This window comes from Rhinatrema bivittatum, chromosome 7, assembly GCF_901001135.1.
Source record: "Rhinatrema bivittatum chromosome 7, aRhiBiv1.1, whole genome shotgun sequence".
NCBI lineage: Eukaryota > Metazoa > Chordata > Amphibia > Gymnophiona > Rhinatrematidae > Rhinatrema > Rhinatrema bivittatum.
Window position 1 is genome coordinate 177,301,250 of NC_042621.1, and position 26,645 is coordinate 177,327,894.

Genomic DNA, 26,645 nt, shown 5'->3' on the forward strand with positions numbered 1-26,645 from the left:
TGGAGTCAGCTAAAGTCCGCATCTGCTTAGGTATAGTATTCCACAGGATAGAGCTGGCAAGTGATATTGCACTATTTCTGACTGTACCTAAATGAGCCAGATTAATCTAAGGAACTACTAAATAAACGTTCATTTGATGATCTAAGGTTCTTTTGTGGGATGAAAAAGTATGCTGCTGAACTCAGTCTCAGTGAACATGATTCCTGGCTATATAAAATATCCTGAATTAGGGATAGAAATTTGTATTGGACTGGGAATCAGTGGAGTTTCACAAGAACAGGAGTTATATGGTCAAATTTAGAACCACCGGTTAACACTCTAGCTGCAGAATTATGTAGTAACTGCAGTGGCCTAGTTGTATTATATGGAAAACCTAGCATTAGAGAATTATAGTCAATGCCAGGAAATATAAGTTTTTGTAGGCTAGTAGAGTTGCTTACCTGTAACAAGTGTTCTCCGAGGACAGCAGGATGTTTGTCTGCACACACAGGTGACATCAGAATGAGCCTTGACATGGAAAACTTATGTCAAGGTTCTAGAACTTACGTGTCCCTCCAGTCTTATAACACAGAATTAGATATAAATTAAAAAAAAAACAAAACCCACAGGAGAAACCCAACTCCACGGGGTGGCAGGCAGGTTTCATCAGGACTAACATCCTGCTGTCCTCCGAGAACATCTGTTACAGGTAAGAAACTCTGCTTTCTCTGAGAACAAGCAGGATGGTACTCACACATGAGTGAAACCCTCGCTACAGGCTGCTCTCCAGCATAAAAAAGGGACCAAAAGAAACCCAAACCATGTGCCAAGGGCACAACAGCAATGGTGCAGTTGGTAATAGAGGGGGGAGGTAGCCTGAACCCAAACGATGAGCCCTAGGCAGGAGAGAGTTGGGTTCTACACCTCAGATTCTGAAGGAAAGCTTGGCTAAACCTCTCATTGTGTCTGCCATCCCTATCCAAGTAATAGTGAGATGTGAACGTGTGGAAAGAACTCCACAGGAAATGCTTGCAAGTGGACCACCAATGCTCCCATGGCTCAGACAGAATGAGCCTCGACATGACCTCCCAAGATGCAGTCCCACCTGGACAAAAACAGAAGATGCAATCTGCTAGCCAATTCGATAGTGTGGGGTTCGTTTTTTCTAGACTGTACTGATTGTTTTCCAGATGGTCACCTCATCGGCTATTTGACTCACATGGTTCCATTCAGTTGTCGAAGTAATATCTTCGGCTTCAATTTTGCTAAATTTCTAGGTAGCTTTTCCTTAAGTTTAGCAATGCCCATCTGCCTACATCTGAGCAAGGATTGTATTCATTCTCTGTTAAAGGATTCATGTAGGAGTATGAACAGACTTCAAAACAATTTATGGTCTGACCAAGGGATATTGAGCTACCTGAAAAGAAGATAAATTCAGAAGCATCAGATCTAATGTGTGCCCAGCTTTATAGGTGAGGCCTTGGATGACTTGCTTCCAACCAATATGGAGATACAAATCTCCCAATACTACAGTGGATTTGGCAGTTAAGCCACAATTTGTTAATAGCTCAATTAAAGGTGACATTCTGGGCGAATAGCTGTAGAGGGAAATAGCCCAGGTAAATGTTAATTTGCATAGATTTTAAAATTAAAACTTCAAAAAGGGGAAGCAATAGTGCCCTTGATTAGTACCTGCAGAAGATTTATTTATTTGTTTGGTTTTTTTTTTTAAAGATTACCATTAAACTCCCACTCTTCCTCCCAACCCCTAGGTTGTGATATTATTAAGTTATCTAGTTGGAAAATTTGGTTCAGTATTATGTGGTCGGTTCCAGTGAGCCAAATTTTGGTTAGGCAGAAGCATGAAGGTTTTCTTTCACTTGAAAGATCATTAAGCACAGGGATTTTCTTTGATATAGATTGGGCATTCACAAGTAGAAGAGAAAATGATGCAGGATTAAGTTGCTAAATTTTTTGTAACAATTTCTCTTATAACCGACATCCTTCGATCATGAGCACTTAGATGGACTGACAATAGTTCTCCATATATCCCTTAACCGCATACCATAGGTACCGCCATATCGTTTTGACATTTTAATAATTTATAAAAAAGAGTGGCAGTCTAATATTTAATGATGTATCTGTCAGCGCATGAGAGGTTGCACACGAAGGTACTTTTGCTTGCACCGTTGGACAGTGTGTGGCATCTTTGGTGCAGTCAGCCTTTTAGCCCCGCACTCAGATGACCTCATGGGGTAGCCAATAAGTCCCATCAGGCTAAAGGAGGAAAGTTTGAGCCAGGCACAGGTAACAGCAAGGATAATTCCCAATAGGGCTCCCAGGTTGGAGAAGATAGCTTAAGCCAAGTCCTTTCCACTTTGGGTAAGGCAAGATGCAGCAGCAGCTTTTCCTCTGTGGGCAGGTGTCAGGAAGGGAATTTTTAAGCAACGAGACACCCAAAATTTTTCTGTCCCTGCCCTTGAGTTCACAAATTGTCTTTTATACAAAACTGTCAAATCCTCACTTCAGTGTGTAGGGATCACCAATGGAGAATAAAACTTAGATCATAATGCTTCTGCATAGATCAGAGGTGCTACCACATCTTGAGTACTGCGTGCAATTCTGGTCACCCCATCTCAAAAATGATATAGCAGAGATAGAGAAGAGCAAACAAACATGGTTAAGGGTTGGAACATCTCCCTTATGAAGAAAGGCTGAACAGATTAGGGTTTTTCAACTTGGAGAAGGGACAATTGAGGGGGGATACGATAGAGATCTACAAAATCATCAGTAGAGTGAGCAGGTAAATAAGGAATGGCTATCTATCCTTTCAAATATCACCAGGACTAGGGGATACTCCTGGAATCTAACATATTTAAAATGAGTTGGAGAAAATATTTTTTCACTCAACTCGCAATCAAGTTATAGAATTTGCCACCAGAAGATGAGGTCAAGACAGCTAGTCCAGCTGGGTTTAAAAAATTTTGGACAAGCTCCTAGAAGAAAAGTCCATAAAGGCGACGACTCACAGAGACCCACTACTTGCCATAGGGAGTGAGCAGCAAGAAATTGGATCTAGTTTTTAAGATTGGCTGCTGGAGATGGGATCCTGAGCTCGATGGACTTTAGGTCTGAACCAAATTGGCACTTATGTCAGTGAAAAAAAACCACCTTAATAAAAGCAAGTTTGCTTATTGTAAATTGTGTTTCCCTAAATAGCAGGATGAGTTAGCCATGCTGTCTGGGAGCACCACCTGGCAACATGAGGCAGGAATTTCTTAGAACATACAGAGCTTTGCTCCAGTACGCCTGCGTGGTGCCTTCCCGCGCGACTGCCTGCACCTCCTCAGTTGATTAAAAAGCACAGAAGCAGCATGAGCAAATAAGAAAGAAGGCAGGCATAAGAAGATGTAGACTGGCCAGGGAGAAGGGTTGGGATGCATGGCTAATTCATCCTGCTATCTACAGAAAACTCTGTAGATAGGTAGAAGGAAGGCAAAACTATTACCGGCAAGGTTAAAAGGTGAGGTGAAAGGCTATTTTAACCTAAAGGTCTTCATTCAAAAATCGGAAGAAGGATTCAACAGAAGAAAATAGGATATAAAGCATAAGCTCTGGCAAGTTAAATGTAAGACATTGATAAGACAGGCTAAGAGAATTTGAAAACTTGGCCGTAGAAACAAAAACTCACAGTAAACATTTTTTAAAATAAATCTGAAGCAGAAAACCTGCGAGGGAGTCAGTTGGACCGTTAGATGAGCAAGGGGTTAAAGGGGCACTTAGAGAAGATAAGGCCATCATGGAAAGATTAAACGATTTCTTTGCTTTGGGGTTTACTGAAGAGAATGTTTTCATGGGTAATGATTCAGATGGACTAAACCAAAATCACTGAACCTAGAAAATGTGGTAGGCCTGATTGACAAACTGAAGAGTAGTAAATCACATGGGCCAGATGGTATACACCTCCATGGTTCTGAAAGATATGAAATTATTTTTTAGTTCTATTAGTTAAAATTTGTAACCTATCATTAAAATCATTCATGGTACCTGAAGACTAGAGGGTGGCTAATGTAACCCCAATATTTAAAAAAGGCTCCAGGGGCAATCTTGGAAACAACAGACCAGTTAAGTCTGACTTCAGTGCCAGGATAAATAGTGGAAAGTGTTCTAAAGATCAAAATCACAGAACATAAAAAGACATGGTTTAATGGAACAAAGTCAGCATGCTTTACCCAAGGCAAGTCTCGCCTCACAAATCTGCTTCACTTTTTTTTTGAAGGTGTTAATAAACATGTGGATAAAGGTGAACTGGTAGATATAGTGTATTTGGGTTTTCAGAAGGCGTTTGACAAAGTTCCTCATGAGAGGCTTCTAAGAAAACTAAAAAGCATTGGGATAGGAGGCGATGTCCTTTGTGGATTACAAACTGGTTAAAAGACAGGAAACAGAGTAGAATTAAATGGTCAATTTTCTCAGTGGAAAAGGGTAAACAGTGGAGTGCCTCAGGGATCTGTACTTGGACTGGTACTTTTCAATATATTTATAAATGATCTGGAAAGGAATACGAAAAATGAGGTAGTCAAATTTGCAGATGATACAAAATTATTCAGAGTAGTTAAATCACAAGCGGATTATGATAAATTGCAAGAGCATCTTGTGAGACTGGAAAATTGGGCATCTAAATGGCAGATGAAATTTAATGTGGATAAGTGCAAGGTGATGCATATAGGGAAAAATAACCCATGCTGTAGTTACACAATGTTAGGTTCCATATTAGGAGCTACCACCCAGGAAAGAGATCTAGGCGCCATAGTGGATAATACTTTGAAATCGTCGGCTCAGTGTGCTGTGGCAGTCAAAAAAGCAAAACAATGTTAGGAATTATTAGGAAGGGAATGGTGAATAAAACAGAGGATGTCATAATACCTCTGTATTGCTCAATGGTGAGGCCGCACCTTGAATACTGTGTACAATTATGGTCACCTCATCTCAAGAAAGGTATAGTTGCGATGGAGAAGGGCGACCAAAATGATAAAGGGGATGGAACTGCTCCCCTATGAGAAAAGACTAAAGAGGTTAGGGCTGTTCAGCTTGGAGAAGAGACTGCTGATGGGGATATGATAGAGGTCTAGAACGGGTAAATATGAATTTGCTATTTACTCTTTCGGATAATAGAAGGACTAGGGAGCACTCCATGACGTTAAATGTGCTACATGCTAAAACTAAAATTGGAGAAAATTTCTTTTTCACTCAACGCACAATTAAACTGTGGAATTTGTTGCCAGGGGATGCTATTAGTGCACTTAGTGTAGCTGGATTTAAAAAAAGGTTTGGTTAAGTTATTGGAGCCACTGCTATTACAAGCATCAGTAGCATGGGATATACTTAGTTTGAGTACTTGCCAGATACTTGAACCATGGAGTGGCCACTGCTAGAAACAGGATGCTGGGCTTGTTGAAGCCTTAAATTGCCAAACTGGGTCAGACTATTATGTTAAGCTTACTTCCCCTGCCCCCCCCATAGATAAGCAGGCTGAATTAAGCCATGCTGTCTGGGAATCCTCAGCTAGGGAGACTAAGCACAGTATGACTTCTGAGCAGGAATGCTTTGCATGGTTGGATGTTTGTAGGATAATCTATGCAGCATATCCCTCTTAATGGTGGACAGTCTTAAGAATTAGTGGCATGCCGCAGTATATCCTGCCCCACGGACGCATCAGCATATTTGCTCCTATGCCCCCACCCAGCACTCTGCACAGTCTTCCCTGGGACGAGAGCCCAGGAGATTGGAAAAACAGAAGTGAGCGCCCTCCCTAGAACAAACTTCCACTAAGTCCATCGTTGCCAAATCCCTGAAGGCCAAGAGCAGGGATGGAAAGCCTGGGCAGTCCCATAAGGGCTTCGGTGCTTCAAAGGACTGTAAACTTATCCCTGCGACAAGTGCATTGACCGAGACACTGAGTCAGGACTGGTGTCTTACCGAAGCTTTGAAGCCAACGCAGGATTCCCGATTGCAAGTTGACAGAGGTGTGTCGGCTGACGCATGATCAAAGGAAGGACAGGTTTGACGCAATCTGCGTCTAAGCACTCTTTGGTGCTGTCAACGCAGTACATTCCGCATGCGTTGAAGCCAGTGAAGACTTAAGGAGAAACCCCTCCCGGGATCACTGACACATCCAACGCAAAATAACCACGTGGCAGAGGATACTACTGCGAGACAGTTACATGTGCCAGGCATCTACCTACAGTGTTCACCATATCTGATCTGGAGGGATTTGGTGCTTCTGAAAGTGACACCCCAAAAGTTTCAAGATGCTCCTCTTCATCAAATTCGGGCAAGCGTCTGACTGACCTGAACCAAGAGAGGTCACGCGAGTGAGTCATAAAGTCTAATTCCCTCTACTTGGGGGTCAGGAGAGCTCTGCCAGCAAAATAGAGGACATCAGCATAGGAGCTACAAGCTGCAACCTCTGTCAATGTCCCAAATTACAGGGATTCTTCAAACCTTCGACAAGGTAGTGTCTACACAGAATCCACAGTCCCCCTCTAGCCCATCAGCAGAGGAATAGGAGCCCTCTGCTGTGATTTCCCTGCCTTGGGTGGCATCGGAGGAGAAACTGGGGGTGGAACAGTCCGCCAGGATTAGTACCAAGCTGAAAACCAGTATATTCCTCTCCAATCTCCCCAGGATCTTCAACAGGTTATTCCATCAGACACTACCCATGGAGGATCTCTCATACTCCAGATTCATAGAAAAGGTTGGCACAGTCTAATCTAGAAACAAAAAACTCTCAAATCCTATGGGCGAGATGCATGGGCTCCTGAATATATTGGCATACCCGCGGAACCATCGGCTCTGCCATCACACGCGGTCTTAAACAGAGCGATGGATAAGACATGTGAGTTGCTGTTCTCAATTTTATTTATTTATTTTTATTTATTTAAGGTCTCTTTTATACCGACATCCGTTGACACATCGCATCGGTTTACAAAAAACAAAAACATTTGGGCGGAGCCCTTACATATAACAGCGGAACAAGATTAACTTTTGGGCGGGGCCCTTACATATAACCAATAGAGTACATTAAACAGGGGGGTGAAAACTAGATATAAAACTGACTTAAAGTTCAGAATGTGGAAACTGGCATATTATTGTCTTAGTGGAATTTGCAGTGAAGTGAGCCAGAAAAAACAGGCTCTTTTCAAATAGCCCTCTGGGAAAAGATGGCTGCTACTTGAATGACTTTTGGGGGGAAACGTTATTCTAGGGTGCCATGCTCAATGCTAAAATCTAGCAGCACCAATTCCTATACAAATGCCTTCAAAATCACAAATCTGATGGGGGATCAGGCTGCAGGTGATACACTGCACACACTGGGTAGAGCCGACATGGAAGAAGGGTTGCGACATCCTACACGCACAGACTGGGGAGGTTTGATATGTTGGCTCGCGCTTCGGCAATAGCCGTTCCGGCTAGCCTAGCTTTGAGCGAGTGCAACTTGAGGACATCTATGAAAAACTGGCAGACCTTCCATGCAAAGAAGATAGTCTGTTCTGAGAGAACATTTTGAGAAACAGTATCCGAACTCAAAGAGCAGAGTGTGGTTGTTTCATCCTTCACATCAGCAAAACAGTGTTGCTCAGCCTATCGGAAGCCATTTTATCCAAGGTGCACTTGTAGGCCTGTTTTCATCGTACAGGCTTCCCTCATACCAACAGAGGTCACAGTTGCAGCAGACCCAGTCTCGAGCTCGAGGTCGCTCTCAGTAGATGCCAAAGCAATGCAGACTACTGGTCAAAACCCCAACAATGTATTTGAATCTAACCCGGCCACAGTTACAAGGACCCATGGGCGGATGCCTGGTTTCCTTTGTTCAGGAGTGGGGTCGGATCACATCTGACAGTCCTCAACATCATAAATGCTTACTGCATAAACTTTCATTCAATTCCTGCATTGCCACACCTCGGCTCCTCTGTCATGAGTGAGAGGGGATGTTCCCCACCTCCTTCAGGAAGCCCAAGTGCTACTTCATCAATGGGCAGTTCAAGTGCTGCTTAGTTATCGCCAGGGATTTTATTCCCAATACATCCTCATTCCCAAGAAAAATGGAGGATTGCGACCTATTCTAGATCTCTGAGCCCTGAATAGATTCATTTGGCAGGTGAAGTTCAAAATGATTTCTCTGAAAACCATTTAACCTTTTCTGCAACCAGACGACTGGATGTGCTAGTTAGACCTCAAGGATGCCTATGCTCACATACCAATACACCCTTTTTCTCCTGGTGCTACCTTTGATTTTAGGTCAGCACCCAACACTCATTACAATATTCTGCTGTTTGGCATATCCTCAGCACAAAGGGTTTTCATGAAATGTCTAGCAGTAGTTGTGGCCCATCTTCAGAAAGAATGAATAAAACTTTTTCCCTACCTAGATGATTGGCTACTGGTGGCTCCAAGTCCAGAGTTGATCCGTGCTCACCAACTTCACAGTATGAAGTGCTTGGAGAATCTACATTTCATCATAAAATATGAAAAATCTAATTTCGAACCTTCTCAGACATTGCAATTTATAGGTGCAATCATAAACACTAGTCTGCACAAAGCATTTCTCCCAGAGGACAGGATTTGCACCTTCCGGACACTGGCTTCTATGTTGAAGCACCTTTCATATCCCACAGCTCATCAAATTCTTAGTGTGTTGGGACACATGGCAGCAGCAATGTTATGTGATCCCCCCCCCCCCCACACACATGACTTCACATGTGCCATTTGCAGTGGGGTCTCAAATCGCAGTGGTCACAGCACTTCATCCCATGTCGAGAGAGGTAAATCTAACTCAATCAATAATTATGGACGTGGACTATTGGCTAATACCCGGCGTTTTGTAATCAGGTGCACCTTTCTGGATTCCACCATAACAAAAATGTACTAACTACGGATGCCTCCACAAAGGGATGGGGTGCATGTCTTAAATTTTAAAACACAAGGGCTTTGGTCCCCTGAAGAAAGTTCTAGTAGGTTGATCTGAAATGTTCTGAGGGCCATACAATATGTCATCTGTGCCTTCTCACGCCCGCTTCAACACAAAACAGTCATGGTATACATGGGCAATCAGCTATGTTTTACATAAACAAGGAAGGCGGGTCCGGTTCCAAGATACTATGCAAGGAATCGGTACGGACATTGGAATGGGCGCTAGCTCGCTCAATACAGCTGCAGGCGACCTACCTGCAGGGAATAAAAGACTCTGAGGCCAACCGACCCAGCAGATTCTTCCATCCTCATGAGAGGGAGCTACATCCAGACGTAGTGTCCTCCCTATTCTGGAGATGGGGGGGGGGGGGGGGGGGGGGGGGGGGAGGGGGGAACGCCCCATATAGATCTTTGCCACCAAATGCAGCATTAACTACTGAACTTCTGCTTGCTGTACCCCAGTGACCGAAAGGTGGCTCAGGACGCTTTTCTGCTCTGGAGGGGGAACTTGTTATATGTGTTCCCGCCAATCCCGCTTATCGCTCAAGTGATCCAGAAATGCATCGCGGAACAGTCTGATCTCATCCTCATAGCACCAGCGAGGCCTAGATAACCATGGTATGCCTACCTCACTCACCTCTCCATACAACAGCCGGTCTTCCTTTGACACAGGGTGGGCCTATTATCGCAGGAGCAGGGAATGCTGCTTCATTCCATGCAAGACTCCTTCATCTGAGAGCATGGAGATTGAAAGAGAAGTACTGAACCATCTTCCTATCCCAACGGAGATTAGACATTTTCATTTCTTCAAGACGACCATCCACAAAAGAATTATGCAGCTAAATGGCACAGATACCGCCATTGGTGTCAGTCTGTCTCGCTTGACCCCTTTCAGTCCTCATTGGAGCAGTTATTCAAATACCTACACTTATTGTATGTCGGGCTGGTGATTTCATCTGTCAGGGTACATTTCAGCACCATAGTGGCATACTGTCCTTTTTGTTCAAGGAGCCTCCTTATCCACACACCCCCTCCCATCTCGTTTCATGAGGGGTGCCTTGAAGCTCCGACCTCACGTCCTTTTGAGTCGATGCAAACATCTTCATTAAAATTTCTCACATGGAAAATGTTTCTTGTAGCAATAACTTCAGCATGGCAAGTAAGTGAGCTTACTCTCATTACCTCCAGTTTTATCATAAGTTCATTCTACAGACCCATCCTTCCATTTGAATCAAGCCATAACATTGCCGACTTTCTTCCCCAAGCCACATGCATCCAAAAGAGAAGCCCTACTGCACACATTGGATTGCAAAAGAGCATTAGCTTATTATAAGCAAAGGACTAAAGCACCAAAAAGACATTCCCAGCTCTTTCTTTCCTTCAACCTGAATGATCCTGGACTGCCAGTGACTAAAAGGACGCTAGCGAACTTATTGACTCAATGCATCCACTTCTGCTAATCTACCAAGTCAGAGTGTTTAACTTCTAAGAGTCAAAGTGCATCAACTGAGAGCTATGGCTGCTTCAATTGCCCACCTTCAACAGGTGCTAATTCAGGACATTTGCAAAGCGGCTACGTGGTCATCACCACACACAATCCTGGCAGGAGGCCTGATCGTGATCCGGCCCAAGACATAAATAGTAATTATGTCCGTCTGTCACTGACATGATTTTGCCACACTGGCGAAATTTAAAATCCGGAATTTTTGGAAGCATGAGGGCACTGAAAAGTGCTGTTTGGGGTTCACCGAAGTGAAGACAGAAAAGTAAGAGGAAAAAAAAATACTAGAGAGGCAAGAGAGAATAAGTTCAGATTATTACTTCACAATTATCTTTTTGTTAGGCTTACAAATTAGTTTTTCAAAGGCTTTGATTGCCTTAGTGTTTTCATTTGGTTTAAAGAAAAAAATTTAATATGCTACTTATTTTAATCTTATAAAAAACTATCTAAAAATGTGATTTTGTGCTAATAAAGATGTACTCTGCAAGTGAGTGAGTGACATATGTTCATTTTGTTCTCTCTCAGTGAAAGAAAGTGGACTGCTTAACCTCATGTCAGTGGTATGGAAAAAAACAAAAGTAGACTTAGAAAATGTGCATGCGTGCTAGTTTAGATAACTGTTTTATATTCTTTCACAATGACATATATCCAAATTCATTATTTAGAGGGTTCAGGACTTTCAGCTAGTCATTCTGTGCGCAAATTCTACTTACAATACCTAAGGAGTAGATTTCTTAAAAATACACACATGCATGGATGTGCGATTTTATAACAAGCACACACGTTATAAAATCCGGGGTGGCACATGCAAGGGGGTAGAAATTTGCACGTTTCGTGTGGCAATAAGATTGGGCCTCCCCCAGTTCCCTCCCCGCCCCCTTAGAAGGCCCTACTGTATTTTTGTTTCCTTGTTGTAGAACTTACACCAGCTCCTGAGCTGGCGTAAGTTGTGCATGCCTGGAGGCTGCTAGTGCGCAATCCTCTGGCACAGTGGCAAATGGCTGCTCTACCAGCCACTCCATTATTGCTTTTCTTTTTGTCCTGCTGAAAGGTAAATCTTCTCCCCAGTTCCAGCTCTATGGTAGATGAACAGGTTTTTCCTCTAAGATCTGCCTGGACTTTCCATCATAGTAAATAGAAAAAATTTCTAGTTTTAATACCCAAAAGCACTAAATGTATGAGCTGAATTAAGAAAGTAAAAAAAAAAAAAAAAGGAATGCGGTCAAGAGTAACCACAGAATTAGAAAAAAATAAAGCTAGACATCTTGGAGAATAAATTATTTATTATTGATCCAATACTAAAATGGAACTTGCCCAACTCTGGACGAGTTTCGCCTTATCAGCTGCATCAGGGGTTCATTAATCCAAAGTTTTGTGTATGGAATTTAAATTCAATTTTGTATGAAGTAGCAGTATCTCTTCCTTCTAGTTACGTGCTTGAAAAACTCATGCTACTTTCAATCAAAATGGAGAAACTACCGGTACTTACCTGATAATTTCGTTTTCCTTAGTGTAGACAGATGGACTCAGGACCAATGGGTATAGTGTACTCCTGATAGCAGATGGGAGACTGAGTCAGATTTCAAAGCTGATGTAAGACTACATATACCCGTGCAGGAAGCTTAGCTCTTCAGTATTCTCCTCGAAAAGCAATTGTGGATATATGTGTGCTCTAATAACTTGGATTAACTAGGACTGGTTCAACTGATTTCCAAATTGGAGACCGCCAGCGTACTAAACCGAATAATGCCGACACCCGGCAACTAGGGTGTCTTGAACTAGGGGTAATACCTGGCTTACCTATGCTTGTCTTGTTCTCTGTGTTTGTCACCCAAGTTCTCTGGATTCCAGGACAGCCGTGGGCGGAATGCTGAGTCCATCTGTCTACCCTAAGGAAAACGAAATCAAGTAAGTAATTTCTCCCATTTCCTAATGAGTAGCCCGGTGGACTCAGGACCAATGGGATGTACACAGCTACTCCCGAACAGGGCGGGAGGCTGCCCTTGGCCCACTTAGTACAGCCCTTGCAAAGGTGGTGTCCTCCTGGGCCTGGACATCCAGGCGGTAGAACCTGGAGAAGGTGTGTATGGAGGACCACATCAATGCCCGACAGATCTCGGCAGGTGACAGCATCTTGGTTTCTGCCCAGAACACTGCCTGGGCCCTTGTAGAATGGGCCTTGACTTGTTGAGGTGAAGGCTTCCCTGCCACTACATAGGCCGCCTTGATTACTTCTTTGATCCAGCGGGCTATAGTTGCCCACGAGGCCGCTTTCCCCTGTTTCTTTCCGCTGTGAAGAATGAATAGGTGGTCCGTCTTTCGCACAGATTTCGATCTTTCCAGGTATCGGACTAGGAGTCTGCAGATGTTTAGATGGCGAAGATGGTGTGAGTCTTCCGAATCCTTGTGTTCGTCTGGAGACGGCAAAGAGATGGTTTGGTTTAGATGAAACTAAGAAACCACTTTCGGTAGAAAGGTGGGGACAGTGCGTAGCTGTATGGATCCCGGTGTGAACCTGAGGAACGGTTCCCGACAGGATAGCGCTTGAAGCTCGGAGATGTGACGGGCTGAACATATTGCCACCAGGAATGCAGTCTTCAGGGTAGGAGCCGTAGTAACAGACCGCGTGTTGGTCTGAAGGAAGTTCCCGCTAGGAAGTCTGGTACTAGCTTGAGATTCCATAGGGGCACCGGCCACTTTAAGGGTGGTTGGATTTATTTGACCCCTCTCAGGAAGCGGGAAACATCTGGATGGGTTGATAGGCTGATGCCGTCCACCTTGGCTCTGAAGTAGGCCAGCGCAGCCACCTGAACCTTGACGGAGTTGAGGGACAACCCCTTGTTCAAGCCATCCTGCAGAAATTCCAGGATCTTGGGAATTTTGACTGTCCGCAGATGGATCTCGCGGGCCTCACACCAGGAGTCAAATACTCTCCATATTCGTAAGCTAGTGATGTGGGGAACTTGCGTGCTTGGAGTAAGTTGTCAATCACTGCCTTAGAGTAACCGCTTTTCTTCAGGCGAGTCCTCTCAAGGGCCAGACCGTAAGAGAGAATCTAGTCTGGTCTTTGTGGAGGATCGGTCCTTGCCAGAGAAGGTCCCTGTGTGGAGGAAGGCACAGAGGGTTCCCTGCAAAAAGTCTTCGCATGTCTGCGTACCATGGCCTTCTTGGCCAGTCCGGGGCCACTAGAAGTACTAGTCCCCTGTGGTGTTCTGTCTTGTGGATGATCCTGCCCAGTAGTGGCCATGGGGGAAAGGCATACAGCAGGTCTTCCTGTGGCCAGTTCTGGACGAGAGCGTCAATTCCCCAGGATTGCGGTTCTCATCTGTGGCTGAAGAACATGGGCGTTGGACCAGGTTGCCAATAGGTTTCATGGCTGGGGTTCCCCAGCGCTTTACTATCAGCTGGAAGGTTGTGGACGACATCGTCCATTCCCCTGGGTCTAGGCTCTCTGCTGAGGTAGTCCGCAGAGACGTTGTCTTTTCCTGCAATGTGGGCGGCTGAGATCCCTTGCAGGTTTGTTTCTGCCCACACCATGAGGGGGTCTATTTCCAGAGACACCTGCTGGCTTCTGGTTCCTCCCTGGTGGTTGATGTAGGCAACTGTTGTGGCGTTGTCAGACATGACTGACAGATTCACCCCAGAGTCTGTAGCCGAATCATAGACAGGCTAGTCTGACTGCTCGAGCTTCAGATCGGTTTATGTTGCATCCCGCCTCTTCCTGGTCTCATTTTCCCTGGGTCGTCAGTACCTGGCAGTGGGTTCCCCACCCTCGCATCTGTGGTGAGCAAGATCCAGTTCAGTGGGGATAGTTTTACTCCCTTGCTCAGATGGTCTTCCTGTAGCCACCATTGGAGCTGGGTCCAAACCTCAGCTGGTAGCTGGAGGTGAAGAGTAGCTCTGGGACATCAGGTTCCATCGTCACAATAGGGAACACTGTAGGGGGCGCATGTGGGCCCTTACCCATGGAACGACTTCTAGGGTTGATGTCTTGAGACAGAGGACTTGGAGGTAGTCCCATACCTTGGGGCGAGCATAGTTCAGCAGTTTTCGCAGCTGACTCAGTTTCCTTCTCCTTGGAGGGGAAAGGACAACCTTGTCATGCCTGGTGTCGAACTGGACTCCCAGCTACTCTAGCGACTGGGAGGGCTGCAGGCAGCTCTTGGCTGTGTTGATGACCCACCTGAGATTCTGCAGCAAGTTCTTGACTCTGGTGGTTGCCTGGTGACTTTCCTCTGGAGATTTTGCCCTGATAAGCCAATTCAAGATAAGGCTGTACGAGGATTCCTTCTTTCCTCAGTGTTGCCGCTACTACCACCATAATAAGAACATAAGAAATTGCCATGCTGGGTCAGACCAAGGGTCCATCAAGCCCAGCATCCTGTTTCCAACAGAGGCCAAACCAGGCCACAAGAACCTGGCAATTATCCAAACACTAAGAAGATCCCATGCTACTGATGCAATTAATAGCAATGGCTATTCCCTAAGTAAAAACTTTATTAATAGCCGTTAATGGACTTCTCCTTCAAGAACTTATCCAAACTTTTTTTGAACCCAGCTACACTAACTGCACTAACCACATCCCCTGGCAACAAATTCCAGAGCTTTATTGTGCGTTGAGTGAAAAAGAATTTTCTCTGATTAGTCTTAAAGATCAGACGGGCAGTAGCTAGACTGAAGGGTAGCGCCTGGAACTGGTAATGATGATCCAGTATCACAAAGTGTAGGAAGAGTTGATGGTCGTGATGGACCAGGATGTGGAGAAAGGCTTCAGATAGATCCAAAGAAGTCAGAAATTCTCCCGGCTGTACTGCCCTTATGACTGAGCATAGGGTTTCCATGCGGAAGTGTGGTACCCTCAGGAAACGATTGACTGATTTGAGGTCCAGGATGGGCCGGAACGTTCCTTCCTTCTTGGGAACAATAAAATAGATTGAATAGTGACCAGTATTTTGTTGGTGCATGAGCACCAGGGTTATTGTCTTTAGGCTGAGTAGCTTTGTCAGTGTGGTTTCCACTGCTGTCTTCTTGGAGAGGGTGTGGCACGGTGATCTCACAAATTTGTCTGGAGGGATGCTATGGAAGTCCAGATAGTATCCCTCTCGAATGATGGTTAGGACCCACTTGTCCAACGTTATCTCGACCCATCTTTGGTAGAAGAGGGTTAGTCTGCCCCCTATGGCTTCTTCCTGTGGATGGGTCTGTTGATTCTCATTGTGGGGTGCAGGCGGAGCCTGTACCTGAGCCTGCTCCCCTCTTGTGTCTGTTCCGAAAGGACTGTGCCTTGCCTGCGGGGCGAGGTGCTTGGAAGTATGTATTCTAGTATGATCTAAAGCGCTGGGCTCCTCTGCCCTTTGTTCTTCGGGGGAGGAGCGCTGGTTTCTTTTGTTCCTGTCCTCCTGTAGACAAGGTACTGGGGATTCACCCCATTTGTTGGCTAACCTCTCCAATTCGCTTCCAAACAAGAGGGATCCTTTAGAAGGCATTCTCGTGAGGTTGACTTTGGAGGTCACATCGGCTAACCAATTTCAGAGCCATAGTTGTCTTCTGGCTGCCACTATGGAGGAGACGCCCCTGGCTGAGGTGCGCACTAGGTCTGAAGTCACATCTGTGAGGCAGGATATCGCCGGTTCCAACTTTTCAGCAGACATGGTTGTGTCTCTGGAGAGAAGCAAGCAGGCATGTGTCACTATATCACAGCAGGAAGCGATCTGCAGGGTCATAGCTGCTACATCAAAGAACTGTTTAAGGATGGATTCCTGACGTCTGTCCTGGGCATCCTTGCGTGCCACTCCTCTTTCGACTGGGATGGTCGTGCGCTTTGAGATTGCGCAGACCATGGCATCCACTTTTGCGAACCGTAGGAGTTCCTTAGCTATGGGTTCCAGGGGATATAGGGCTTCTGAGGCCTGTCCTCCTTTGAAGCTGGCCTCCGTGGCATTCCATCCCAGGTCAATCAGTTGTTGCATGGCCTGCAACATTGGGAAATAGCATGAGGCCTGATGGAGGGACACCAAAACAGGGTTCATCTTTGGCTCCATTCAGGTACCCGTGCCTGAAATGGCCAGTGTCTTCAGGGTCAGAGACACGAGAGCTGGTAACTCGTCTTTGGAGAAGAATCCCAGCATGGTTCGGTATTGTTCCATCCCTGAGGGATTTCCCCTTCCTCCAGGGAGTCAGTCTTGTCCCCAGAGGTGTCTGTATCCCCTGTAGGGAGGCTCTTGCCTAGGTGGAACACGTCTCGAGGGGTCCAAGAGGTGCTTGGAAGGTCTTGTGCTTCTGGTGGAGACTGGGGCTGTGTCGCAGGTGGTACCGATTGTGCTTGGACGAAGGTTTGCAGCCCTTTGAAGAATTCCACCCAGGAAAAAGTCCCTGGGTCCATATTGAATCCAGGTGGGGTTATGGTGGAGGCCCCCCCGAGGTGCCTTCCTGTGTAGACACCGAATCGGAGATACAGAGGTCCAGGGTACTATGATTAGTGGAACCGGATCCCTCTATTGGTTGTGGGGGGGCCTTGCTTAGGTTCCCCCTGAGCCTCTTCGCACTCCTGGCATAGGGCAGAGGCCACTTCAGGTTGCGCAGCTCTCAGGCGGCAGGCTGGGCAGAGGGATTGTCCCTTGGCCTTCTTGGGCGGTAGTGCCATGATTTGTGCGCGTGGAAAGATTTTAAAAACTCGTTTGTGCGCGATAGTATGCGCACCAGGAGGCTTAGTTGTGCACTCCGGGTGCACAGATGATATGCGCGCAGGCAACTACTTTGTGCGCCTGGCAGAGATGCGTGTGCCCGGCACCGTTATGTGCGCCACTGTGCACACGGCTCAGTTAAGCGGGCAATACGGCGATCAAGGAGGGGAATGGCACAGACGACCACACGGACAAGATGGTGACCCCCCCCGGAGGGTCTCCACGTGTGTGGACCCTCATACCGGATTGGGATCTAGCGAGAAGGTACAGAGAAGGGCAACCAAAATGATAAAGGGAATGGAACAGCTCCCCTATGGAGGAAAGACTAAAGAGGTTAGGACTTTTCAGCTTGGAGAAGAGACGGCTAAGGGGGGATATGATAGAGGTGTTTAAAATCATGAGAGGTCTAGAACGGGTAGATGTGAATCAGTTTTTTACTCTTTCGGATAATAGAAAGACTAGGGGGCACGCCCTGAAGTTAGCATGTGGCACATTTAAAACTAATCGGAGAAAGTTCTTTTTCACTCAACGCACAATTAAACTCTGGAATTTGTTGCCAGAGGATGTGGTTAGTGCAGTTAGTGTAACTGTGTTTAAAAAAGGATTGGATAAGTTCTTGGAGGAGAAGTCCATTACCTGCTATTAAGTTCACTTAGATAATAACCACCGCTATTATCTAGCAACGGTAACATGGAATAGACTTAGTTTTTGGTACTTGCCAGGTTCTTATGGCCTGGATTGGCCACTGTTGGAAACAGGATGCTGGGCTTGATGGACCCTTGGTCTGACCCAGTATGGCATGTTCTTATGTTCTAGACGGAGCTGCTCAACCCGATTTTACAGACACCAGAAGGGACGATCTGTGCGGCTAATTGAGCCTCGGAGACCAGAGACTTAGAAGAGGTTTCATACCTTACCTGGTCTCAGCGTTTCCCAGTCTCATGCCGGGCGGTCTCCGGCTGCGGGGAGAGGGAATTACCTTCACCGCCGTGCTCGATTCAACACCCGCTGCCTCTCAGCCACCCTGGTGGCTAAGTCCTTGCCAGGAGCTGGCTACTAGACTGAGGCTTGCCTCTGAGGGATCTCTGAAATCACCTCAGGAATTCAACTGGGGGAGGGACCCTTAGGTATCACCGCAGGAGAGCGGGGCTCGTCTTGAGGTAAATTTTCTCTCTTTGTTTTAAAATTGCTATTCTAGGGTGTGGAAGTGTCCCTATCTGCTTTAGGAGACTGAGAAATACTGAAGAGCTAAGCTTCTTGCACGGGTATATGTAGGCCCACGTTAGTAGATGGGAGACGGATTTCAAAGCTATCAGGAGTACACTATACCCACTGTTCCTGAGTCCATCTGGCTACACGCTAGGAAATTAAATTTCAATTCCATTCACACAGTTTTGGATTAATGAGCCCCTGATGCAGCTGTTAAGGCGAAACTTAGCCACAGTCTGGCAGAATTAGGGACATTGTTAAATACTGAATCCCTCTTAATTTCGCTCACAGACACCATTCTCCTGGGCCTAGAAAAAAGTCAACCATATCTTCTCGCACTTCTAGATATTTCTGCGGCTTTCGACACTGTGAACCACTCAATGCTCATAGATAGACTCAAGACATTGGCATCACAGGAACTGCACTCAGCTGGTTCAAGACATTCCTTAGCAACAGGAACTACAAGGTCAGAATCAAAGAATCCCACCCGGTCAGCTCCACAAGGATCATCTCTCTCCCCCCAACGCTTTTCAACATTTACCTTCTCCCGCTCTGCCAGCTACTTGCAAGTTTAAAGATAACTCATTTTATCTACGCTGACGATGTGCAAATCCTCATCCCAATCACGGATTCCCTCTCCAAAACCCTCAGTTTCTGGAACAGTTGTCTACAGTCTATCAACCACCTCCTCACCAGCCTCAACTTAGTCCTCAACACTAACAAAACTGAGATCCTTATTATCACTCAGGATGACAAAAACGGGGCAATCAACAAACCCCTCACATCCCAAATAACTGACATCTCCCATGTGAGAGACCTCGGCGTAATTCTGGGCAACCGTCTAAACCTAAAAAAAAATTGTGTCAACACCACCACAAAAGAATGTTTCTACAAATTACAAATTCTAAAAATGCTGAGACCCCTCCTCCACCTTCAGGACTTCCGCACGGTGCTTCAATCTATCATAGTCTCAAAAATAGACTATTGCAACTCTCCCCTTCTCGGACTCCCAGCTAACACCACCAGACCCCTTCAGATGTTACAGAACTCCGCCACCAGGATTCTGACCAACACCAACAAAGGAGAGCATATTACTCCCATCCTTCAGAATCTTCATTGGCTCCCCATCAAATTCAGAATTCTCCAAAAAGTCCTCACGATGATGCACAAATCCCTGCACAATCTAACTCATCTTGATTTAAACATCCCTCTTCGACTCCACACGTCCTCTAGACTAATAAGAACAGCTTACAAAGGCACTCTATGTCTGTCCGTCCCCCCCTGCCAACACCTCCCTAAGGAAACGTGCCCAATCAACAGCAGGTTCTCCACAATGGAATGCTCTCCCCCCTGATCTCCGTCAGAACCCCTGCCAAATGACCTTCAAAAAAAGCTTAAAACGTGGCTCTTCAGACAAGCATTTCCCTAAAGGATAAACGTTCTCACACACAGGACAGGGAAGGATGCTCGTACTGACCATCGATAGGGCTTCTCTTCTGCTGGCAGGCCCGGCAACTCACTAGCTCACATTTATCTGATATTTTAATCAACGACCGGTGTAATCTGCAACCTACACTTCCTCTTCTCATGGCCCCGACCTCCCACCCCCAGCGAAAGCTTTTCAACTTATTAGAGAACCAGCAGTCTCTTACGCTCCTGTTGTAACCCTCTTGTTATCCTACTATTAGCTTCCTCTACTGATGTAATCCTCTTGTTAATCTACCATTAGCAATCTCTACCCCCCTGCATACTAGATCCTCATCCTCCTCCTGCCACAGGAGCAACTGAGTACCCTCAGAGAAGGTGGTGGTCATATCTGTTCTGTTTCACCCTTGTACGTTATTTAAATTATACGTTAGCTGTTGGTATTTAACAACCTTGGTCCCAGTTCGATGTAACCCCTGTTCTATGTAATGTTTTTCCAATTAAGTTGTTTCGCTGTAAACAGATGTAATATGTATTTTACATGAGTCTGTATAAAAAAAAATAAATCCATAACAGAACCAAAATTACACCATTGAATATTGGCATGTACTGATGCTATTTTACTCATTTGTCCCATAAGCTTAATTGAATGCTTATATTTTTTTGAATGAAAGAAATCCTGACAAAAAGTATTTATCTTATATGTTGTTCGTGCACAACACTCAAAAGCGGCCAATTATTTAATCACAGTTTTACTTCCACACCAAACACTGATCCACATTTTGAAAGACTATCTTCATCAGAAATTTTAATGGAAGATATTGCTTATGGCTGATGAAGATAATTTTTTGAAACAAGGATCCATGTAATACTGTGAATAACACTCAACTCTTAAAGCAGTCACTTAATGTGCATGAAACATCATAAATACTTGTGTTGACAATTTAACTTGCATTCAAAAAAAAGTATTGAAGGCATCATTGGATTAAGCATGTGGGACAAATGAGTAAAATAGTGAGTGAGCATCAGTACACATCAATATTAAATGGTGTAGGTTGGTTACTCATACATTAGAGCTTTCAGGTGTTATGATTTGAAATTTTTTCTAGTTAGTATTGGACTAATTTTCCATTTGAAGTGGATTTGTTTGATAACATGTACTTTGCACCATTCATCTTTTCTTCGAGCCTCTGTCCCTGCTGCTACCAAGCATCCATACAACAATGCTGACACCAACAGTGCTTTGCTGTAGGATGATGTGCTATATTATATATTACTTAGCAGTTAGACTAAAGTTCCATTTTGGTCTTAGACCAAAAAACCTTCTCCCACATAGATGCAGTGTCCCTTGTGTTTTTCTCATGAACGCTACGAGGCACATATGGATTTTCTTTGGCAGTGCCTTCCTTCTTGCCATCCTACCATACAAGCCACATTTGTGGAAAAATATTGAAATTGAACAGTCAATATTCTTCTCAGTCTCAGCCAGAAACTGATGCAGCTCTTAATAATTTTAGGCCTCAGTTACCTTCCATATCAGTTTCCTTAACCCACAGCTATTGACCCTGATTACGGCAACATCTTGGTAGTGCCAAACTGTTTCCACTTTACAATGATGGACCTGACAGTGCCCCAAAAGAACAGAAATTCACATACCCTTCCGTCAATTGGTACCTTTGAATAAAAATTATCCTGGCCTTCTTTCAGTAGAAACTACTTTGTGTTATTTTAACCTTTGCTTCAAATTCATTTCAGCCAATAGAAACTGCTTGATTCTTCCTCCAGGAGTATTAGAATCAAATCAACCACTTTGACTGGACAGAGCTGGATTCAATTTGAGTTTGCTATGACTTATTCTTACAAAATATTCCAAAAGTAATTGTCCTTTCACAATGAAAAAGCAGAGTATATTGTGTAGATCAGTGAAAAAAAATCTACTTTAATGAAATTATTTTTTGTTAGACAGCAGTATATTAAAAATGTACAAGGACGTGAAAACTTAGTTACTAAGGATGCATAATTTCATACAGTAGTGGAATTGTTATATCTTAGAAAACTTGGGTACCAGTAAATATAAAAAAAATTGTATTTATTTTTTTAACAAGATGCACACACAGTTTGGCTCATAAGTTTATATACCCCTGGCAGAATTTATAAGATGTTTTCTTAAAATGCTTCACGAGTGATCAAAGCTTCTCTTATTTTTTTTTATGTGTTTCAAATTAAAATTATACATCACAGTTTAGCACAATTATTAAACCATAACAATAAAGAAAATAAAATGATACACTTCAAAAGTTTGCATCCCTTGAATATTTGGGCTGATAATATACACTCAAGTTGAAACATAGGTTGAGAGAAGGCAATGAAGGGTAAGTATCCACACCTGTACCTTGTTTGATTGTAATTAGTGCATGTATAAATAGTCAATGGGTTTCTCAGCTCTTGAGAAACCCTTGGCATTTTCATTCAGAGCTGCATGGCTGTGGTGGTTACTAAAGCATGGGAAAAGCAAAACCTGTCAAAGGATCTGTGAGCAAAAGTAGTTCAACTTTATAAGTCAGGAAGAGGATTATAAAAAGATATCCAACAATTTGAAAATGCCAATGAGTACTGTTCAAACTCTGATCAATAAGTGTAAAATTATAGGTTCTGTAAATACCAAGCCACGGTCAAGTAGACCAAAAAGGATTTCAGACATAACTGCCAGGAAAATTTGTTGGATGCAAAGAAAAACACACAAGCAACGTCTACTGAAATACAGGTTTCACTGAAAAAGTGGTGTGGGTGTTTCAGCATGTACAATAAGAAGATACTTGAACAAAAATGGGCTGAATGGTAGAGTTGCCAAAAAAAAAAAGCCACTGGTACCCCAATGCCACAAAAACAGCCCACTTACAATACACCAAACAGCATAAGAGAAACCTCAAAACTTCTGGTACAAAATAATTTGGAGTGACGAGACCAAAACTGAACTTATGGTCACAACCATAAATGCTATATTTGGAGAGGAGTCGACAAAGCCTTTGAAGAGAAGCACACCATCCCTATTGTGAAGCAAGGAAGTGGATCTCTGGTTTGTTTTTGGAGGGTGGGGGGGGGGAGCTTCAGCACCACAGAGAATTTAATCAAAATAGATGAGAAAATATTAGAGGAGAATTTGCATCCATCAACCAGGAAGCTGTGTATAGGGTGCACTTGGACTTTCCAACATGAAAATGACCAGAAACATATGGCCAAGTCGACCCTTCAGTGGTTGCAGCAGAAGAAAGTGAACATTCTGGAGTGGTCATCAGTCTCCTGACCTCAACATCATTGAGCCACTTTGGGGAAAACTCAGACATGCAAGACAACCAAAGAATTTACAGGATCTGGAGGCTTTTTGCCATGAGGAATGGATAGCTTTACCAAATGAGAAAATAGGATTCATTCACAATTAATCACAAAAGACTGCAAACCATCATTGATGCAAAAAAAAAAAAAAAAAAAAGGAGGTAATACACAATAAGAAATAAGGGTATGCAAACTTTGGAACGGGATCATTATTTCCTTTATTGCTAAGGTTTAATGATTGTGCTATTCTATGTTGCACAATAGAATAATCTGAAACATTAAAACAGACATGCATCATTTTTTGCTCTCTTCCCAATATTTTTCCCTCCCCAATCTTCTCCCTTCTTCTGCAGCTGTTGCTTTCTGGTTCAATCGAGGGCAGCCTCTCCTAGTGGCCACAGCTATTCCTGATATATCTGGTTCTCTCACCTAGCAGCAGGCACCAAACTTTAGGCACCCAAGTGACCTGCCACCAGCATTTTTTCCATTCCTCATGTTTAAGTTAACTAAAAGAAAAAAAATAAAACTCTTCAATGTATTTGAATGCAGGAGTCAGAGAACCAACAGAAGCCTGGTGTTTGAACTATAGGAAGTCTGGAATCACTTACAATTACTTTTGTTACAATTAAAGCAATCTCGTAAAATTCAACTTTCCACCTGATTTCTTTCCTCAGAATTCTCTAAGAGCCTCCTAAAGCAGCTAGTAGAACAGACTCCAGATCAGAGACTACCTGGTGAACTTATTCATAACAGATATCAACCATTAACTAGTAACACATCAGTTTACCACTAGAACGGTAGCTGAATGACCAAGAATTCTGGAAATTATATACAGACAACATTCACTTCAAAACAAAACCAGTGACAAACTGAATATGTTGGCTGCTGGCAAGTGAATGTATCCACTATTCACAGAATGCACACTTTAAATATGACACTAGAAGAAGCTACTATAGAAGTTAACAAACCAATAAAGGTTCATGTAAAAAGTTTCACTAGTGTCAGTAGTTGCAGGCCTCTGTACAATAATCAAGTTAGTCATATTGCCCATGGAGAGCAAAATAACCATCAATGGATTACCAGAATACTATGACAATATGTTTGTTTTCTGTCAGTGTCTAACAGAAAAAAGAAAAAAAGATATATTGTACAAAGTATAGTAAACCAAAGAATGAGCGCACATGGAACTGGTAGCCAAGAAAAATCAATCCAGTTAATTATTTTTTTTAATCTGGGGGTCACTTGCAGAATGCTGTGACATCAGCAAAAATGGAAATTTAAAAATTACCGGTACTCAATCTAAAAAAAAAGTTTATACTTTTAGTCAACTGAATGAAACCTGCAAATTATGAACATAACCATCTCATTCAATACTCACTGAAAACTGAACTGTATGTTTAAAGTGAAGTTCCATATGTTAATCAATTATTAAGTTTAATGAATATAACCTTGCATAAAATAGGTTGTCACGTGATCCAATACTCAGTTTTATTTAAAAGGCAAACAAAGGTAACTTTCATTTTAAAAAATACTTTTTGAATACATTCATAATATTTCCAATTTACTTTTATAACCACCTAAGAACTATACACCATGGGCTCATAATATATAGAGGTGGTGAGACAATGAACATATCTAACCACTGAAAGATTAAGTAACTGAACAAAGTAATTTCAATAATATGAATTATCTTGTACCACACCATATACATCTATGACAGTACTAGAAAAATGTTTTATGATTATGCTTGGTTCTTTAGTGCCCTGTTCAAGACACTGCATATCAAAATCATATCCTTTTCATAGTTAAAATTCTAGACATACAAAAGCCAAACAGAGGCCCACTGCAGTCTAGTTATTCACTTGCCCTGGATGTCCTTGTTCTGTTCTAAGGCCATGGAGGATGGAGGGGATGGGTCATATCTATTACTATTAAGAATAGAATTAAAAACTCATTGGAACAGTGAAAACGTATAGAAACTGCGGGAAAATTTATTCAATTTGAGCAAAAGGCCACAATGCTATGAAATTCAGAGAAATTCAAAATATCACAGCAGTAAGTTTATACACACAGCCGAAAAGTCCTGGAGTCAGCCAAAGTTTATTTGCAGCATAAGAAATGTCATAAGCCGAGAAACTCTAGCTACTTGAACACAGACTGTTCGGTAATTCTGGAAATTTTAAATAGTTTCCTTTAAAACTGTATACTGCAGCATCATGAATAGCCCAAACAAGTGTTACGGGGGAAGGAAATATATACAAAATGGGTTTTTCAAAGATAAAGATACAGTGAGTTATCGTTCCAGCAATGCCAAGTATACGGCCATCTTGAGACTACATGATCTGACCCAAACAAAACACATGGAGCGACTTCCATGTTATGCTCAATATTTTATAAATATATTACTGCCACTATTGAAAACTATAGCCGGACTTGGGCCTGGCCCCTTCCTAAGCGGGCGGGCCCAACAGGCGAAGAGAAAGACGCCTGCCTGGAAGAGGACTAGCTACTTCAGCGGGTGGGGCCAAGGCTCAAAGACAACAGTAACACCAGATAGGGTCGCTCTGCATCGAAGGAGGAAGATGGCCAGGTCACCTCCCACTCCGCCCGACCTGGACAGAGCGAAAAGAGCCCGACGTTATGCGGCGGGGCACAACAAGAAAGAAACTGCCTACCGTACCCCTCCAGTTTAGCTACAAAAAAAAAAAAAAAACTACCAACAAAAAACCGCAACTAGGGATGCGCCACTAGCCCCGGGGTTCAGAAACTAGGACCGCGCCGCCACCTCCCCGCAGCTATTCAGGCCTTGTGTGCCAAGCCGGGCACTAGGCCCACCCCGACCCCACATCTTTTAAATACTAGGAAAATATTTCTCCGCCCTCGTCATGGGCCTTAATTTGAGGCCCCCCACCCTCCTCATCTCAGTTACAACAAAGCTCCAGCTACCTAGAAGTGAACTCGGGAAGTAGTAGAAACAGCAAGAGCGTAACCGGCTTCTTCGGTGCGTGCAGGCTGCTGGAGGGCGAAGTGAAGGAGACACTGTCTTCCTTCCGAGACAATCATAACCTGGGACAGCTAGGACCCCTGTCAGTGAGGGGCGGGAGCGATAGGGAGTGGGGCTGCCAGAGAGCGCCTGCTCTACTTTCACCTAAAATAGATACAAGCTCACGAGCACCGTAAGGCTCAACAATAATCCCGTTCCCAACCATGACTATTAAGAATATACACTACTAGAGTACCCGCAAAAAAAAGGGAACTCTAGGCTTACGGCGCCGAGATCAGGCTTTTTAGTAATGCCTCGAGCTCCTAGGGGTGTGGCGTAATGTCGTTCAGTGGCATGGCCGACGTCAGAAGAGGTCAGGTTTCAGTTGCTCGCCGGGATTGAGGAGTTTACTGACGGTAGCGGCAGACCAGCTCTGTTGCAGTTGTGACGTCAGAGACCGCGAGGCACGGGAGTCGGCGGCAAATAATTCAAATAAACAAAGCGAGTGAAGCACATTCCCCGCGATTACTGAAAACCTAATGTAACCGTGAAGCGCTTT

General features: G+C 44.0%; 1 protein-coding gene across 4 annotated transcripts in view; it reads right to left on the bottom strand.

Moving 5' to 3' along the window:
- The window catches only part of VDAC2 (voltage dependent anion channel 2), an 88,270-nt gene extending 62,071 nt beyond the window's left edge, over positions 1-26,199 (bottom strand). Inside the window, exon 1 of one of the 4 annotated variants that reach the window (XM_029609521.1) lies at positions 26,050-26,199. The gene's annotated coding sequence lies outside the window, so the exon portion shown is untranslated. The remainder of the gene's footprint in view (positions 1-26,049) is intronic. The other 3 variants (XM_029609523.1, XM_029609524.1, XM_029609522.1) reach the window with 3 other exon arrangements.
- Between the last annotated feature and the right edge of the window lie 446 nt (positions 26,200-26,645).